At 47.1% G+C, this 17,570-nt stretch overlaps 1 long non-coding RNA gene and 1 other non-coding gene across 19 annotated transcripts in view; one reads left to right on the top strand and one right to left on the bottom strand.

The window, feature by feature from the left end:
• Positions 1-16,574, top strand: part of LOC147123011 (uncharacterized) — a 109,238-nt gene extending 92,664 nt beyond the window's left edge. For 17 of the 18 annotated variants that reach the window (XR_015073102.1, XR_015073103.1, XR_015073106.1 and 14 more), the window contains 2 exons: positions 981-1,135; positions 16,121-16,574. This is a non-coding gene — a long non-coding RNA (uncharacterized LOC147123011). The remainder of the gene's footprint in view (positions 1-980; positions 1,136-16,120) is intronic. The other variant, XR_015073081.1, reaches the window with a different exon arrangement.
• On the bottom strand, positions 3,854-4,044 carry LOC147123012 (U2 spliceosomal RNA). Its single transcript, XR_015075174.1, has one exon. It is a non-coding gene; the product is annotated as a U2 spliceosomal RNA (small nuclear RNA).
• Positions 16,575-17,570: the final 996 nt, after the last annotated feature.

Genomic DNA, 17,570 nt, shown 5'->3' with positions numbered 1-17,570 from the left:
TTAATGGCCTCTAGTTTTGGTCTCCCCCACAAGCGGAAACAATTTCTCTACATCTACCTTATCATACTCTTCGAAAGAGCTAACCAAATGTCCCACTCAATGTCCTTCGTAGGCTGCACTACCTGCTGCGCGTCCTCCCTCCCCCACACCTCCCCTACCACCCCAACCCCTCCCACGCCTGGCCCATTCAAATTTTTGTGCATGCGCGGAATCTACAATGTAAATGCCGATGAGCAGCCTGTGCGGGACCTCAGACCACTGCACGGCCACGCGTGTGCACACCTTAGCGGAAACTCTGGTCCCACTCCCCTACTCATTTTCTCCATAGCCCCAGAAATGTTTCTTTTTCAAGTACATATCCCATTCCCTTTTGAAAGTTACTATTGAATCTGCTTCCACCATGTTTTCAGGCAGTGCATTCCAGATCATAACAACTCGCTGGAGTTAGCTGTAAGTCCTCAGGCTCTTGCCTGTGCGCTGAGTTTGCCGTTACTTTTCTCATTTTTCCCTCTGTTTGTTTTAGCCTCTCGGGGTCTCTCCCACGATGCCAGCACTGCCGCTGGTCATAGCTGCTCAGATTTTAAGAGCACAGATCAGAGCAGCACACTTTCCTGCGGGCACTGTAATAGCGGAGCAGGCCCCTATTCCATCTGTGTTCCAACAGATAGTACTTTGTTAAGAATGTTGTACTTGATCTTAACTAAAAGCCAAGAAATTATAATTTGTAAACTCCCCTCATTTTCTTGTGGCCCATTGTGAAGCCAGATTCAGTTCTCTGACCACTTATTTCTGCTCAGACGACCTGCTGTCTGTTGTGTAATGGGCAGGACTCGGGGGAGGGGTCATGGTCCTCATCTCTCTAGCTGAGACCTGTCTGTGTCAGCAGGGGGCTGGAGCCAGAAATGCTTCCTCAAACCCAACTTGAAGACGATTCATACAGGCAAAGCAGCAGCATTTTAGGTTCTACTTGGATTTTACAGAAAGAAGACAGAGAGCTGATCTATCACAGAGCACTCAGAAGAAGAGGCCAGCCAAGCGTATTGCCAGGAGGAGCCTGAAAGCTGCAGTAACAAGAAAGCAGGACAAAGATAACAGCTGTGTGAGAAAGGGAGCAAAGACTGTGACACACGCTCAGGTAAGTGTGTTGGATGTTCTGTCCTAGGCTTTCTGATTGCACGGCCGGCAGTAAGCCATTTTTTTCATAGGTTACTGTCAGCATTCCAATCTGAAAGCCAGGCCGGCCAGGAGTTTTTGGGTGATAACTGGGACTTTGTTTGGCCTGGTGTGGAATCAGGAGGGCTTCCTGGCGCAGGCCTGGGCTTACAATTGCAGTGAGATCCCAAAGACGTGACCAGGGCCTCACGTGCATATTTAAATAAGACCCCCGCCAGCTTCGGGCGGGGGTCCTTGGCGCCTGCAATTTAAAATTGTAGTCAGGCGATTTTGGGACAAATCGGCAAGACTCCTGCTCCACTTTAACCCCCCCCCCCACCACCACCACCGAGTTTCCGACGGGCAGCGGGTGTTAACGTTCCCGCCACCCCCACCCTGTGAAGACCAGATTAGAAATGAATTTCAATGAGATTGCATTGACGCGACCTTCACATTTCTGCATTTAGGATTAAAAAGCTTTTCAGATTGGTCGGGGGGCATGAGAAATTTCCTCACTCACTTTTAACAATTCAGTTTCTGCTCCTCTGCGACTCTCATAGTTGACAAAGGGACAATTATTGCTGTTTCTCTCTGCTCACTGCTGGGCTGACTGCCATACCACACGGGGTGTTGCTGTCCTGCTGCTCAAGGTCCACTGCCTCGCTGCTATATGCTTGCTTCGCTGGCCATGGATTTTGCCCCGCTCCATTCTGCTTTCAGAACTTGCCCTGCGCTGGATGGACTGGCTCCTCGGCTCCTCCTGCAGCTCTCGGTGTTGTGTGCTCCTCGTTGCCTAATAGCTGTTCTTCGGCCCATCTTCATCTGCACTGAACTGTTGGTTTTCCCTTCACCTCCCCTGGATCCCTAATCTTTGCTGTTCTCAGTCCCTGGGTTTCACGCCCACTGCTCCATGCTTCTCCACTATCCCAGCAGGTCCGCTGTTAACACCTGAGGTCACTCTACACTTCCGCTGGACCCCAGGATCAACCACCGCCGGTCAATTTTCCTTTCCTCTTTGGCTTTATGAATCCATTGGAGTTTCCTGCTTCGACTCCTGCAGCACAGCAGCTGATTCTCTGCTCCTCCGACAGCTCCTCAATCCAACATCTCTCCTCTGGTGACTCCGAACGCCTCTCCTTCTCCAAGCTGCCTCCACCCTGTCTACAACTGAACTTCATCCCATCGTAACCTCCTGGCCCTCAGACTTTAAAGTGGGGTATGGCTAGTGAGTTCTTGTTGGGCCTTGTTTGTACCTTTAGTTAAAAATTGGACCTTCACATTCCAAAGCGTCATTCTGGTTTGAATCGAAATTTTCAATTGATCCATTTTCGGGATGTAACATGCACCAATCAGCTTATCATGCTTCGCTATTGCTAACCCGCCTCCTAAACTCCTTTGGAATCTTAGCTGAGCAAATCATTCTGCCTGAGGTGGGCCTAGTCATGTCCAATCTTCCCTGTAAGCTACGCTTGTTCTACGCGGCCTGTTTCTTTTAATGCGCGGTGCCTTTAAATTTCTGCGCATGCGCGGTACTTACAGTGTAAAAGCAGGTGAGCGGCCTGCACGGGACCTTTCAGATTACTGCACGCGCGCACCTTAGCGGGAATATTGGTCACGTCCAAGTGTTTGGGTTCGAGGTACTTGAGAAGGATGCTGTGATAACTTCCTTTCAATGTCTCTAACTCTTGTCTTCAACAATTCCATCCAGTAACTTTGAAGTTATCCTTGTCAGATTGGGCTGATTCTTGACCCGGATACTGTCCTCGTGGGCGACTGGAATTTCGGGACCTCTGCTTGGAATGGATTATCATTGCTGTTTGCCACCTTTCCTATCATTTTGGCGAGTCATGGACACCGTCTTGGTTTTGTGACTGGCAATCTAAATTCCTAACTGTATTACCCCGTTGGTTAGGGGCTTTAGCTTTTTCTGATTCTAGTACTTCTTCTGAATTGAGAGAGAGAGTTATGATACTATGTCAGCTGCTGTTGAGTAGTTTCCTTGTGCCCTGCTTCATTTTGTAGGAACTGTCTTACGTCCTTCTTATCCACTTTGTTCTCTTGGCATTCGGCCTCCTTTTGGGCTAATTGTTGGTTTATTCCCTTATACTGTACTCTGCCTCCCTTTGTGCTTGGCTGCAGGTTAAATGCCTTTAGTTGGTTTTGGCGGAGTTTTATGCGTAAGTTTTGGGTGTGGAAATACATGAATGTGACCAGTGATGGCTATTTTTGATTGTTGAGTCTTTGACCTTTCAATCATGTGCAGAGTATGATCTTGTGGATTTACACATTTGTGACTACAGTAGCTGTAAAGTGTGCCAGGTTTGAGCCCATTGTTGTATGGGTTCTTGTATTTTTAAGAGCAGCGGCGGCAGCAGCAGCAGCAGCAGAGAGCTGCTTTAAAATGTTGCTGAAAGACTAGTTGTGAGCTGTATTTGCAAGTGAAATGACTTTTGGTATTTGGAATGTAGACTGTCAGCTGAGAGTGGCAGCGTAGCAGCATCCCAGCAGCATGCAAGGTTTGTCAGCATTTAGTGGTTTTAAATTTGAGAGGGAATGTACAGACCGCCTGTGTTTGTTTTGAAGTTGTTCCTTGGTGTCTTAGGTTTTGAAATGTACACGTGTTGGGGGGGGGGGAAAAAGTAAAGAAAAAAAGTAGATGTTTTTCATGAAGCTGTTTTTAATTTTTCAAAATCTCCCGAGAGGGAGGTGCACCGTTCCCAGAGGCACTGCAATACCAGGTCGATGCGTGGAGTGGACGGAGCAAGCCCCTATTCCATCTCCCTGTTCCAAAAATCAATTTAATATATGGTCCCCAGATAGGGGACGTATCAGATATTAAACTGATAAGAACAGATACTACACTTGATCTTAGCCAAAAGGCCGAGAAGCGATGCTCACGCCGCCCATAGTGTTCTCGGGTGCCGTTTGCCCTCCTTCTTTTACGTCAGGCTGACTGTGTCCAAAGACGTATAACTGCTGACGGTTTCACTGTTGGGATATTTTTGCCGGGATTTCTAATTGGACTGAAGATTAGTTTACAGAAGTTGCCTTTCTTACCCTTTTCAGTGAAACTGCTTCATAGATATGTATATTGCCAGTATTCCACCAATCAGCTGGGAGAGGGTTGTGCCTGTCCACACGTACGTCACTGTCAGAGGCTGCCGTGGAACAAAAACTTTTTAAACCAGTTGCGTAAGACGTCTTGCAGGGCGTGAGTGACAATGCAACAACCAACTGACAAAGTGGATAGGTGATCTGGGTGTAACAAGCAGGGTAGAGAAGGGAGAACCAGTGGATGTAGTATATGACTTACTAAAACTCACTACGCACTTGGTTCGAGTATAAAGCAAGGCTTTAATCAACTTGTTTCAAAACATGGAGGTCTAGTTATCTTTCACTAGTTCCTGTTTACAAAATGTCCTGGGCAAGCTAGGCCCACGCCCGAGTATTTATACTCCTTGGACGGCGCCACCAGCTGGCCGTCCAGTGTTATTTCATGAGTCTTTCTTCATGGATCATAAGATTCATAACAGTATATTTGTATTTTCAGAAGGTATTCGATAAGGTGCTACACGAGAAGTTGTTGCACAATATTAGGGCTCATGGGATTGGGGGTAATATATTAGCATGGATCGAGGATTGGTTAACGGACAGAAAACGGAGAGTAGGAATAAACGGGTCATTTTCGGGATGGCAGGGTATGTAACTAGTGGAGTGCCGCAAGGATCAGTGCTCGGGCCTCAGGCTATTTACAGTCTATATCAATGACTTAGATGAGGGAACAGAGTGTAATGTATCCAAGTTTGCTGACGAGGGAAAGTAAGCTGTGAGGAGGATGGAAAGGAATGTAGACCACCGGTTAAGTGATTGGGCAAGAAGGTGGCAGATGGAGTATAATGTGGGGAAGTATGAAATTATCCACTTTGGTAGGAAGAATGGAACAGCGGAATATTTTTTAAAAGGTGAGAGACTAGTAAATGTTGGTAGGCAGAGGGACTTGGGGGTCCTTGTACACGAATCACAGAAAGTTAGCATGCAGCTACAGCAAGCAATTAGGAAGGCAAATGGTATGTTAGCCTTTATTGCAAGGGGTTTGGAGTATAAGAGTCTTGCTGCAATTATGTAGCCAGGTGAGCCAGTGGATGTGGTGTATTTGGATTTTCAGAAGGCATTCCATAAGGTGCCACATAAAAGGTTACTGCATAAGATAAGAGCTCACGGGGTTGGGGGTAATATATTAGCATGGATAGAGGATTGGCTAACTAACAGAAAACAGAGAGTCGGGATAAATGGGTCATTTTCAGGTTGGCAAACTGTAACTGGTGTGGTGCCGCAGGGATCAGTGCTGGGGCCTCAACTATTTACAATCCATATTAATGACTTGGATGAAGGGACTGAGTGTAATGTAGCCAAATTTGCTGATGATACAAAGATAGGTGGGAAAGCAAATTGTGTGGATGATGCAAAGAATCTCCAAAGGGACATAGATAGGCTAAGTGAGTGGGCAAAGATCTGGCAGATGGAGTTTAATGTGGGGAAAATGCGAGGTTATCCACTTGGGTAGGAAAAATAAAAAAGCAAATTATTATTTAAATGGGGAGCGATTACAAAATGAGGCATCTGGGGGTCCTTGTACATGAATCACAAAAACTTAGCATGCAGGTACAGCAAGAAATTAGGAAGGCAAATGGAATGTTGGCCTTTATTGCAAAGGGAATGGAGTATAAAAGTAGGGAAGTCCTGTTGCAACTGCACAGGGCGTTGGTGAGACCACACCTGGAGTGCTGCGTACAGTTTTGGTCTCCTTATTTAAGGAAGGATATACTTGCATTGGAGGCAGTTCAGAGAAGGTTCACGAGGTTGATTCCGGAGATGAAGGGGTTGTCTTATGAAGAAAGGTTGAGCAGGTTGGGCCTATACTCATTGGAGTTTAGAAGAATGAGAGGGGATCTTATTGAAACATATAAGATTCTGAAGGGGCTTGACAGGGTAGATGCAGAGAGGATGTTTCCCCTCGTGGGGGAATCTAGACCTAAGGGGCATAATTTCAGAATAAGGGGGCACCCTTTTAAATGGGAAATGAGGAGGAATTTCTTCTCTCAGAGGGTCGTGAATCTTTGGAATTCTCTTCCTCATTGAATATATTTAAGGTGGAGATAGACAGATTTTTGAAAGGTAAGGGAGTCGAGGGTTATGGGAAGTGGGCAGGGAAGTGGACTTGAGGCCAAGATCAGATCAGCCATGATCTTATTGAATGGTGGAGCAGGCTCGAGGGGCCAAATGACCTACTCCTACTTCTTATGTTCTTATTAAATATATCGCCGTTCCTTCATCGTCGCTGGGTCAAAATCCTGGAACTCCCTCCCTAACAGCACTGTGAGAGTACTTTCACCACTAGGACTGCAATGGTTCAAGAAGGCGGCTCACCACCACCTTTTCAAGGGCCATTAGGGATGGGCAATAAATGCTGGCCTTTCCAGCGACGCCCACGTCCCAGGAATGAATTTTTTTAAAAAGAGAAGTGACCTCATTGAAACGAAAATAATTCTTACAGGGCTCGACAGGGTAGACGCTGAGAGGCAGGTTCCTCTGGCTGGAGAGTCTAGAACTAGTGGTCATTGTCTCAGCATAAGGGGTCAGCCATTTAGGACTGAGATGAGGAGAAATTTCTTCACTCATATGGTTGTGAATCTTTGGAATTCTCTACTACCTCATAGGGCTGTGGATGCTCCGTCGATTAGTATATTCAAGACTGAGAGCGATAGATTCTTGGGCACTATGGGAATCAAGATATATGGGGGTAGGGCGGGAAAGTGGAGTTGATGTAGAAGTTCAGCAATGATCTTATTGAATGGCGTAGCAGGCTCGAGTGGCCGTATGGCCTACTCCTGCTCCTGTTTCTTATGTTGGGCAGCAGCCCTATCTAAAACCGCTCACCGTCTACTGTCCTTGAGCCAATTTGCAATCCATCTTGTAATAACACACTTGACACCATGGGGCACCATTTCAGCACAAAGTCCCTAATGCAGCACTTTACCAAAACCTTTTTGGAAATCCAAGTGGGTGACATGTACCAAATCTCCCTGATCTACGATACCACTGGCTTTTTCGAGTAGCTGGATCAGGTTTGTCAAACGTGATCTCTCTTTTCTGAAGCCGATTTAAGTATCACGCAGTAGTTTTGGTTGAGTGAGTGGCCGACTGATAGCTAGAGCCTGGTCTGTTTGCACTGCAATAACCAGTGACTCTTCCTACTCCCTGCCTAAGGACTGTGATATCATAGGAATGGTCACTGTTCTATGACATAATTGATGTAGCACTGCCCAGCAGCCAAACTCGATGAACGCTGCTCAATATGGGCTGAGTTTAGCTGACTCCTGTTGCAGGAAATGAAACAGGAGCACATTTTAACCTGTGTTATTGGGCAGTGGTATAATAGCTCAAAAGATCGGCGGTATTTGTCAGGTTCGGAGTTCACACGTGAAGAATTGTTGGCTTTTGCTTTATTGCACATCACAACCAGATAAAGTTACTCGACGGTTGACATAAATAGAGCCTTTTCTTACCTACTGTCACTTTCCTGGGGAACTGTGTTAACCAATAGAATCATACAGCACAGAAAGAGGCCACTACATCGTGTCTACAACAGAGAAACAGGCCGTTTGGCCCAAGTTGTCTATGCCGGCGCTTATGCTCCACACGTGCTTCCTCCCACCCCTCTTCATCTAACTCTGTCAGCATACCCCTTCTGATTCCTTTGTCCCCCATGTGCGTATCAGGCTTGCCCTTGAATGCATCTATGCTTTTGCTTCAACTACTCCTTGTGGTAGCACGTTCCACATTCTTACCACTCTTTGGGTAAAGAAGTTTCTCCTGAATTTATTAGTGACCATCTTATATTTATGGCCTCTAGTTTTGGTCTCCCCCACAAGTGGAAACAATTTCTCTACATCTACCATATCATACTCTTCGAAAGAGCTAACCAAATGCCCCACTCAATGTCCTCCGTGGGCTGCACTACCTGCTGCGCGTCCTCCCTCCCCCACACCTCCCTGGAGTGCTATCAAACATAATTTGACACCGAGCCACGTAAGGAGAGACAATACAAGCAAAATGGTACAATTTTAAAGGGAGTGCGAGAACAGAGAGACCTGGGGGTGTTTGTGCACAAATCTTTGAAGGGGCCAGGACATTAACAAAGCAGTTAATGAAGCATATGGGATCCTGGGCTTTATAAATAGAGTCATAGGGCTCGATTTTAACTCAGCCGTCAGGCAGGCTTTGAGGCGTGTGGGGAGTTAAAATCGCAAAACCTGGGGGTCGGGACCCCCCCCCCCCCACCCGGCCTGGTTCCCGACACCGAGCCATTTTAACCCAGGTGTGTCTGATGGTCCCGAATCAGTCCCGCCTGCAACAGGCTGGACTGGTGGCATAGTGGTTAGCACTGTTGCCTCACAGCGCCAGGGACCCGGGTTCGAATCCGGCCTCGGGTGACTGTCTGTGTGGAGTTTGCACATTCTCCCCGTGTTTGTGTGGGTTTCCTCCGGGTGCTCCGGTTTCCTCCCACAGTCCAAAGATGTGCGGGTTAGGTTGATTGGCTATGATAAATTGACCCTTAGTGTTAGGGGGATTAAATACGTGGGGTTACGGGGATAGTGTGGAATATGTGTTGGTGTAGTGGTTACGGGGATTGGGTGGGATATGTGTCGGTGCAGGCTCGATGGGCCGAAATGGCCTCTATCTGCACTGTGGGATTTCTGTGATTCTGGTCTTTAGGGCCCTTAAACAGCACTCATTGGCCTTTATAATCCCATTTTAACAGGCCCTTGCCTGTTTAACCCTTTTCCCATGTAAAACACGCCTGGTGGGGATCACGCCTGTGAAACCTGGCGTGAGCACTATTGGCTTGCTGACTATCAGCTGCAGGTCAACCATTAAAGAGGAAATTTGAGCAGTCATCATTTGCAGGTGGCAGGACTTTGTTGTTTCAGGCCTGGGGCAACTTTTACCAGGCTTAACCACACCTCTGGAAGGTTGGAGCCTCACACACTTCTCCAGTGTGACCTCCTGCGAAACCCCTCTCGCCAGCCTAACTCAGCCTTCCTCAACTGAGGCATCTACCAGAAGCATGGGAGGCCTTTTTTCCCTTCCCTTCTTGGCATTAGAGGACCTCCAACCCCATTCGCGAAATGACACACGCCACAACTGCAGAAGTTGCCATTAGAATTTTTATGCAAAACAAACAACTGATGGCATTTTTACAGAATACACAACATTTCACCCAAGTGACTACCCTTGTGACTATTTGTGCTTTATTTTCCTCTTAGGCGTGCTCCTACATAGTGGTTCTCCTGTGGCTTCAGCAGATGTGGAGGCCCCTTGCTCACTTTCCTGCTGCTCCTGTCTCGACACCTTTGGCGGGCGTCCTCTGGGGTGGCAAGCCTGTGAGGGCTCGTCAGCAGTCTGCTGCTCCTGCGGCTGTGCAGGAGTTGAGACGTCTATCTCACTTGGGTGTGGACTCCGGCGGGGCTCTGACCGAGGGCTCTGCAGTGGCATGGAAGTGTGAGTGCTTGGAGAGGAACCCCCACTTCATTGAGGTCTGCCACCAACCTCCCTCTCATGGGTCAGCTCCCCCTCCGCGCCTGCAAGTGGCTTGAGAGCACCTTGCTGCACATCAGGGGGGCCATGGGGACCCGTATCTGCAATGGCAGTCCTACTCAGAAGGACTTCCATGAAGGTCTGGTTTCTCTGTTCAATAGATGCCCATCGCTCCTCAAGAGATGTCATTCTATTCTGAACACTCACCATGTTTTCCATACCCTGGCGACTAACCTCCTCTATGGCTGTAGCCTTCCTCTCCTCTACCGTAGCCAGCCTTACCACGGAGGCAGCAATCATTTCCACGTAGGTAGCCATCCTTTCCGTGTTGATGCGTTCATGCGCCAATGACTCAACAAAGGCTCTGCTCATGGTCGCTATGGACTCCTCCATTCGCTCCACACTCGCAGCGACCCTAGAGACAAAACCTGCCAGAGACTCCTGCATCTGCGCCTGGAGTCCCATCACCTCTGATCTTACGGGTGGACCCAGAGGCAGAGGGTCGACATGCAGCTGAGCCGAGCTGGCAGAATCCTGTGCCCTCCGACGAGGACTTTCCACTGCTGTCCCTGTCGCCACAATCTGCTGATGCTCACTTGTGAGCTGTGATACACCAGGTGACAACTCTACTCTATGTCCCGAAGGTCCCACCGAGGTGTGAGTGTGTGCGCTGGCACTGGGTGCGCTTATTTCTGCTGACGCTGCGCCCTCAGAGGTTGCAGATTCCTCAGGAATCTGGCATCTCAGGCTCTTCCTCCTACACACTGGGGACGGGGGCTCTCGATGGCCCTGTGGGGGAGTCAAGGAAAAAGTTAGAGATGTGATGCCAAGGTTACATGCACATTGTGGTAGAAAGAATGAGGAGAGGACATATAACCTAAATGGTACAATCCTGAAGGGGGTGCACGAACAGAGAGACTTAAGGGTATATGTGCACAAATCGTTGAAGGTGGCAGGGCAGGTTATGAAAACAGTTTAAAAGGTTTACGGGATCCTGGGCTTCATAAATAGAGGTATAGAATACAAAAATGCGGAAATTATACTGAACCTGTATAAAACACTGGTTTGGTCCCAACTGGAGTATTGTGTCCAATTCTGGGCACCACAATTTAGGAAGGATGTGAAGGCCTTAGAGAGGGTGCAGAAAAGATTTACGAGAATGATTCCAGGAATGAGGGACTTCAGTTACGTTGATAGACTGGAGAAACTAGGGTTGTTCTCCTTGGAGTGGAGGAGGTTGAGAGGAGATTTGATAGAGGTGTTCAAAATCATGAGGGGTCTGGTCAGTAGAGGGAAACTGTTCCCATTGGCAGAAGGGTCGAGAACCAGAGGACACAGATTTAAGGTGATTGGCAAAAGAACCAAAGGTGACATGAGGAAAAACATTTTTTTACGCAGCGAGTGGTTAAGATCTGGAATGCACTGCCTGAAAGGGTGGTGGAGGCAGATTCAATCAGAGCTTTCAAAAGGAGTTGAATAAGTAATTGAAGGAAATAACTTTTGCAGGGCTAGGGGGAGAGGGCGGAGGAGTGGGACGAGCTGAAGTGCTCTTGCAGAGAGCCAGCAAGGGCTCGATGGACCGAATGGCCTTCTTCCATGCTGTAACCATTCTATGATTCTATTATCATCCCTGCCACTGCTGTTAAGCTAACTGGGAGAACATCCAGTTCCACTTTTTAACCCGCAGTTGTTATAATACCTCAATGGTGCATTGATTCTGTCCTTTTCACCTCATTAGTCAGTGCATCTTGCAGTTCCACTTCTGACAAAAGTTCATTGCCCTGAAACATTAACTCTGTTTCATTGTCCACAGATGCTGCCTGACCTACTGAGCATTTCTAGCAATTTTTGTTTTTATTTCAGACTTCCAGCATCCGCAGTATTTTGGTTCTGTTTTAGTGTATGCTGCAGTTCCACATTGTCCCAACAGATGTCCCCATTAGCTCATCAGTAAGTGCCCCTTGCAATTCCACTTAGAGCCAACAGATGTCCCCATCACTCCACTCCCACTCTGACCTCTCCATCCTCGGCCTCTTACATTGTTCTAATGAAGCTCAACGTAAGCTCAAGGAATAGCACCTCATCTTTCGATTAGGCACTTTACAACCTTCTGGACTCAACATTGAGTTCAACAATTTCAGACCATAACCTCTGCCCCTATCATTTTTTTCTCTCTCTCACATGGCAGCTGTTGATCATCCTGCCATTGCCATTTGCACTTTATCTAGAGTCATCATTTGTTTCTTAACTTGTCCCATTACCACCTCCTTTTGCCTTGTACCATCATCCCTTTTGTCTCTTAATCTCTCCTGCCTTCTATCCTATTACAGACCTTCCCATGCAATTTTCCACTTTGAACCAACAGATGTCCCCATCACCTCACCAGTAAGTGAACCTTGCAGTTTCACTTTGAACCAACAGATGTCGTCACTACACTCATTTGTAAGTGCCCCTTGCAATTCCACTTTGAACCAACAGATGTCCTCATCAGACACAGAAGTAAGTACACCTTGCAATTCCACTTTGAACCAACAGATGTCCCCATCACCTCACCAATAAGTGAATCTTGCAATTCCACTTTGAACCAACAGATGTCCTCATCAGACTCATCAGTAAGTACAATATCAAAATACTGCGGATGCTGGAAATCTGAAAACAACAGAAAAAGCTGGAAAAACTCAGCAGGCCAGGCAACATCCATGGAGAGAGGAAACAGTTAACGTTTCAGGTCGAAACCCTTCTTCAGAAGTACACCTTGCAATTCCACTTTGAACCAACAGATGTCCCCATCACACTCATGAGTAAGTGCATCTTGCAGTTCCACTTTGTCTTCATCGTCTTAGTGCTGAATTTGCATTGTCATAGAGTCATAGAGTTTTACAGCACAGAAAGAGGCCCTTCGGCCCATCGTGTCTGCGCCGCCCATCCATCCCTGTCCAGTCTAATCCCATTTTCCAGCATTTGGTCCATAGCCTTGTATGCAATGGCATTTCAAGTGCTCATCCAAATGCTTCTTGAATGTTGTGAGGGTTCCTGCCTCTACCACCCCTTCAGGCATTGAATTCCACCTTCCAACCACCCTCTGGGTGAAGAAGTTCCTCCTCAAATCCCCTCTAAATCTCCTGCCCCTTACCCTGAATCTATGCCCCCTTGTTATTGACCCCCCCACTAAGGGGAAAAGTTCCTCTTTATCTACCCTATCTATGCCCCTCATCATTTTGTACACCTCAATCAGGTCCCCCCTCAGCCTTCTCTGCTCCAAGGAAAACAACCCCAGCCTGTCCAGCCTCTCTTCATAGCTGAGGCGCTCCATCCCAGGTAACATCCTGGTGAATCTTCTCTGCACCCTCTCCAAAGCAATCACATCCTTCCTATAGTGAGGCGACCAGAACTGCACACAGTACTCCAGCTGTGGCCTCGCCAGCGTTTTGTACAGCTCCATCATAACCTCCCTGCTCTTATATTCTATGCCTCGGCTAATGAAGGCAAGTATCCCATATGCCTTTTTAACCACCTTATCTACCTGCTCCGCTGCCTTCAGGGATCTATGTACATGTACACCAAGGTCCCTCTGACCCTCTGTACTTCCTAGGGTCCTACCACTCCTTGTGTATTCCCTTGCCTTATTTGTCCGTCCAAAATGCATCACCTCGCACTTTTCAGGGTTAAATTCCATTTGCCACTTTTCCGCCCATCTGACCAACCCGTTTATATCGTCCTGTAGCCTGAGGCTTTCCTCCTCGCAATTTACCACCCCACCAATTTTCGTGTCATCTGCGAACTTACTGATCATACCTTTTACATTCTCATCCAAATCATTTATGTAGATCACAAACAACAAGGGACCCAGCACCGATCCCTGAGGTACCCCACTGGACACAGGCTTCCAGTCACAAAAGCAACCTTCGACCATCACCCTCTGCCTCCTGCCACTCAGCCAGTTTAGGATCCAACGCGCCAAGGCACCCTGGATCCCATGGGCTCTTACCTTCTTGACCAGTCTCCCATGCGGGGAGACTGGATAGGCACTTGAGGGAAATAAACTTACAGGGCTACGGGGATAGAGCGTGGGAATGGGACTGACTGGATTGCTCGACAGAGAGCCGGCACGGACTCGATGGGCTCGACAGAGAGCCGGCACGGACTCGATGGGCTGATTGTGGTAAGATTCACTACAAATGCTTCTCCAATTATTCACTTAACTACCAAACAACCTAATTTGTGGACTCACATTGGTGAAATAAAAAAATGGCTGGTGATGTAAAACAACGAGAAGTTATTTCAACAGTAAACAGCCAATCAGAGAAGAGGTGAGAACAATAGAAGATGCACGGAATGAGCACAAGATAGTAAATATTCTAAATGATTACCTTACCTTGTTGGAGTCATAGAGTTATAATGGCACAGAAGGAGGCCATTCAGCCCATCGAGTCCGTGCCGGCTCTCTGTCGAGCAATCCAGTCAGTCCCATTCCCACGCTCTATCCCCGTAGCCCTGTAAGTTTATTTCCCTCAAGTGCCTATCCAGTCTCCCCTTGAAAACATTGAGTGTCTCCGCTTCCACCACTTCCGTCGGCAGCAAATTCCAGGTCATCACCACTTGCTGCGTAAAAAAGTTTTTCTCACATCCCCCCTATATTTCTTGCCCAAAACCTTAAACCTGTGTTCCCCTAGTCCTTTTACCATCAACTAGTGGGAATGGCCTTTCCCTGTTTAGCCTATCCAAACCCACCATAATCTTGTACTCCTCTATCAAATCACCCCTCAGCCTCCTTTGCTCTAATGAAAACAAATCCAGCATCTCCAACCTGTCCTTGTAGCTAAGATCCCCCATCCCCGGAACCATTCTGGTAAATCTCTGTACCCTCTCAAGAGCCTCCACATCCTTCCTAAAGTGTGGTGACCAGAACTGGACACAATACTCCAGCCTAACCAGTGCTTTATAAAAGTTCAGCATAACTTCTCTACTTTTGTACTCAATACCTCTATTTATGAAGCTCAAGATCACATGGGGGGAGAAATTCAGTATCGCCCCATTTGGGGCGCAATTATCGGCCTGGCACAAAGATTAGCGCCTGGCGCTAATTATCGCCTCTGACTGCAAACTTGGCTTTTATCGTCCCTGGAGGTGATTGAAGCGCTAAATCAGGCGCTTCACACCTGTCTTAAGGCGCAAAGGCCGAGGAGCGAGGCGCTACCTCAGAGCGCTGGCGAAGCTCATGTGATGTCAGTCAGCAATGGAACACAGACACAATGCTGCCGGCCAGTTCTTAAAGGGGAGGGTTGATCTTGCTCTCCATCCACATCCTGCTCATTGCAGCCTTGAATCTCGGCCTGGAGAGACCTGTACATCAAATCTGCTGGAAAGAACAATGGAGAAAACCAGGGAAAGAGCTCTGAGTGCAGCCCCACAGTCTCTTCTAAATCGATACAAGGAAGGTCAAATCAAAATGAACCTGCAAAGTGCTGCTCAGTACCCAAAGCTCCTTCACACAGCGTTGAATCTCTCCAGAAGTCTCTCTCTCAGAATGCATGGTGCAAAAATGTCACCAACAAAAAAAGGCAGGAAGCGATCACGTTTAAATAGCGCTCCCCCAGTCCCTTCCTGACTGCAAAACGCTCCCCTCAACCTGTCCGGTCCTGGGTGCTACCGAGGCGTTGCACACTCAACTGACATCACGATCTGCCGGCGCAGGAGATCGTGGCGGTAGTGTTTAGCGCTGCAGCAAAATGTCTAGATAATTTCGTGAGCGGTGCAAACATCGCCGCTCACAGGCGCTAGTTGCTTTGCGCCCCCATTAGCGCCCTCTTAAGGTACTAACGGGAGGCGCAAACCAACTGAGTTTTTCCCCCATATGCTTTGTTAACCACTCTCAATATGTCCTGCCACCTTCAGGGACCTATGCACATTAACTCCCAGGTCCCTCTGTCCCTGCACACTCTTTAATACCGTGCCATTAAGTGTATATTGCCTCTCCCTGTTCCTTCTGCCAAAATGCATCACCTCACACTTCTCTGTATTAAATTCCATCCGCCATGCACTAACCAAATTAATATCATACGTTAGTTTATGTTAGAATATGTATAATGTAGCACCAGTGTACAGGGTGGGAGTAGCGAATTAATTCATACCCTGATTTAAACGGTATATAGGTCTGTATTTATTGCATTTATCCAGCTAAGCTTGAGGTGATGGGAAATTAAACTGCGAAGCCAGCTGCAACTCGTGGGAAGATTGGGGAGGATGCCTATTCAACCAGACAGGGCAGCACACAGACAAGGCGACCTTCATTTGTTTATAGTTGTCTAAAAGACAAAATGGCTTACATCAAAGTCTGGTGGAACTAATTACAAATATGCTTACCTTGCAGAAGTGACATGAGCAAGTTACAAGGACAGAATCTGTGCTTTGCAGAGATAGTTTGGACCAGTAGGCCGATTGAACAAGAACTGTTATGAAAACCTGTTACTAAGCCGGACCATTTGGCAGAGACAATGGACGACTGTGGCTCCAGGCTACAAGAGTAGATAAGAAAAAGCCACGGTGATAAAGGAGGTGGAATAAGTCAAATAAGCAAACAACATGATTAACTGTGGGATATGGGGAGAAGCGTAAAAATGTCACACGGTAGAAGCAATGGATATAATGGAATACTAGAGACTGTGATTGATAGATTTGTACTTGCCGCTAGGGCAGGATATGATTGATAAGATTATGTATAAGAATGTAACTCACTAAACTTTCGGTGGAGTCGGATCTGAGAAGGGTCTCAGAAGGTTCTCCCCAGGCCTGTGAATAAAGACCGTTTTGAACCTCCGATCAAAGTCTGTCATCTGTACTATAGCTAAGCATCAACCTTGTATATCACTTGGTCCGTCTGTAGCTTACATCATGCCACTTGTCTGCCCATTCTGCTAGCCTTTCTATGTCCTGTTGCAGTCGATTGGTATCATCCTCACTGTTTGCCACACCTCCAAGTTTGGTGTCATCAGCATATTTAGGAATTCTACTCTGTATTCCAATATCCAGGTCATTTATTTATATATCAAAAAAAGCAGTGGCCCCAGCACTGACCCTTGGGGAACACCACTGTCTACCATCCTCCAGTCTGAAAAACAGCCATTTACCACAACTCGCTGTTTTCTGTCCTTAAGCCAATTCCTTATCCAAGCTGCCACTGACCCACCTATTCCATGAGCCTCAATTTTGTTAACCAGACTTCTATGTGGTACTTTGTCAAATGCCTTCCTAAAATCCATGTAGACAACATCCATTGCATTCCCTTCATCAATCCTCCCTGTTACTTCATCAAAAAATTCTATTAGAGATTAGTCAAACACAATCTGCCTTTTACAAATCCGTGTTGGCTCTCCTTAATTAGCTTAAACCTCTCCAAGTGCCCATTAATTTTTTCCTTGATTATTGTTTCTAAAACTTTACCCACCACTGATGTTAAACTGACCAGCCTGTAGTTACTAGGGTTATCCTTACACCCTTTCTTGAACAATTTCCACTTTCCAATCCTCAGACACCTGTCCCGCATCTAGGGAAGATTGGAAACTTATGGCAAACCCTTCCGCTATCTCCTTCCCCAGTTCCCTTAGCAACCTGGGATGCAAGCCATCTGGACTAGACGACTTGTCCACTCTAAGCATATCCAGCCTTTCTACTACATCCTGTCTATCAATTTTCACCCCTTCCATTGCTTCTACCTTTTCCACATCTACTGATATTTTGCCAGCATCCGTCTCCTTAGTAAACACCGATACAAGGTACTCATTGAGTATTCTAACCTTGCCCTGCACCTCTAAGCATATATC

This window comes from Somniosus microcephalus, chromosome 2, assembly GCF_052327205.1.
Source record: "Somniosus microcephalus isolate GS21.2 chromosome 2, FLI_Smic_1.0, whole genome shotgun sequence".
NCBI lineage: Eukaryota > Metazoa > Chordata > Chondrichthyes > Squaliformes > Somniosidae > Somniosus > Somniosus microcephalus.
The sequence above is the reverse complement of the archived record's forward strand: the minus strand, read 5'-3'. Positions and strand labels throughout refer to the sequence as shown.